Source organism: Camellia sinensis, chromosome 1 (assembly GCF_055761805.1).
Source record: "Camellia sinensis isolate YWXY chromosome 1, ASM5576180v1, whole genome shotgun sequence".
NCBI lineage: Eukaryota > Viridiplantae > Streptophyta > Magnoliopsida > Ericales > Theaceae > Camellia > Camellia sinensis.
Window position 1 is genome coordinate 182,789,354 of NC_138961.1, and position 2,183 is coordinate 182,791,536.

A 2,183-nucleotide genomic window follows, 5' to 3' on the forward strand; every position below is an offset into this window, starting at 1 on the left:
TCATCCAAGAAAGTATCATCGATTTGACACTAGACGGTGGTGCTGAAGCCGAACTAGGAGGTGCTGAAACCGAACTATGAGGTGCTGAAGTCGGTGCTAGTGTAAATGTCATGCTAGATGAAACTATAAGGATATTACACATCAGTGGTAAGTTTAAAAATTTATTATAAATTCATGAGAAATTTTATATTTTTAATTATTAATATTTATAAAATTTATCACCTCTTTATAATTATGTTTTAAAATTACCTTGAAATGAAATTTCGTCAAAGTCGGTCGTGTCACAACACTGAGTCAACGCGGCTGATTTGGATGGTGAGTCGACTCACCACCGTGAGCATAGTGGTTGAGGTTATTAGCATCACTCTTCTTCCCCCATTCATGAAGCCTCAAGCGCAACTCAGTAGCAGCAACCAAAAAATAAACAACCTGGATTGCACTCAAAATATCCATCACCTCCTCAAGCGTCCTCAGCCGTAGATCATCCGTCTTCTGTAGAACAGCTTCTATCTCTTCCCTCTTAAGCAACAGAGTCGACTTAACTCGCTCATCTTCCTCCTCTCCTCCGGTGCTACCACCACGCAGCATCTCGCTCACGGCTTGCGAAAGCTCTATCATGGACGAGTTCGCCAAAGTCTCTTGATGCTTAGCCATCTCCGCGGTGATCACCTTCTCTTCCCTTATTGTCCTCCTCTACATCTCGTCGAAACAGCTAAGTTGAGTTGAGTCAAGGAGAGATCTCCCAAATCTCTTGTATTGAGTCCGTGAATCAACTCGTCGAGTTTGGCCTCCAGTTGGAGACCAAATTTGGAGTAGAGCAAATGAAAAGCCATGATAAGTCTCCAACCTTCGATCTAGAGAAAAGCGTTCTCCAAAGTGCTCTGCCAGGAAGGTGTGAGCATGGACAACATGTTATCTTGGCCCACTGAGATTTGGCTTGGTAGTAGTGCTTGTATTGTTGAATGACTCGGTCGATGAGTTCCTAAGTCGACTCAGTTGTTGTTGTTGTTGTTGATGTTGATGATCTTGTTCTGTCATTGTTGTGGTGGTTTTTGGAAGCAGAAACGAGATTATGGAGATGCTGATCATGTTCGATGAGCCCACACTTGAAGAACTTGTGGAAGGTTTCGCGTTCTGGATTGCTGTTTCTGACGGGACGTTGTTGTGCCATGTAATAATGTATGTTCAACCACTGTTGCTGCGCAATGGTGACATCTTGCTTTGCTATTTATATATCACCACTACCTAGCGTTAAACAAACCAAGATATTATTATTAAAAATTTGTTTATTATTCACTTTGATAAATTTATTTACATATATTATTAAAAAAAATCAAGTTATATGAGCTAAACTCACACATTGAAAATTTATTCGAAATCGATTATTTAAGAGCTGCGAGTCTCTAACAGATTGTTGCCGTAGTGGCTCGTCGCACCAGAGCTCCTCAACTCCATCACCGATCGGGCTCTGGATCCCCTTTGAACTTCCTTGGTTTCAGATCCAGAACCACCGTAGCCTTTGCATGGAGTTTCCTTGGTTCTAAGTTCTAGATCGTTGTAGCGTTCACATGGAGCTCCCTTTCCAGCTTTTTTAGGTACTCCTTTCCCCTCTCTCTCTCTATATACATATACTGAACTCTTACCTCTATATACATATACTGAACTCTTACCTATATATGTATGTATCGTTATCGTTAGGGTTTACAATTGATTTACTTTCAATTATGAACTTCATGAGGTTTACGAATTGCATCATGCAGGGGATAGTCAAATAACTGAAGAGCTTAGATGTTTGGCTCGTGGCCCAAATAGAATTTTTACAAAATATAAACGATACTTGATAAATGGTTTTAGGTTCCATACTAAGGAGATCGAGCGAAAGAGAAAAACTCAAAATAGTGGGATTATTGTCATGACAAAAACATGAAGCTTTGCAAGTGGTAGAGATGGAAATCCTGTCTCAAGAGATGTTACATTTTATAGTGTGTTAACAGATATAATTGAGTTAGATTATTTGTTTGGGAAGAGGTTTGTGTTATTTAAAGGTGAATGGGTGTCACAAGCAGGGAAGAGACAAGATAAAGATTGCACACTAGTCGACTTTGCACGATTAATGAAAGATGCTAAGCCTTTCGTATTGGCTTCTCAAGGAGAACATGTAATGCATATAGAAGACCTCAAAC

At 40.0% G+C, this 2,183-nt stretch overlaps 1 pseudogene; it reads right to left on the reverse strand.

The window, feature by feature from the left end:
- Window positions 1–294: 294 nt before the first annotated feature.
- Window positions 295–1,171, reverse strand: LOC145821335 (protein DOG1-like 3; annotated as a pseudogene).
- Window positions 1,172–2,183: the final 1,012 nt, after the last annotated feature.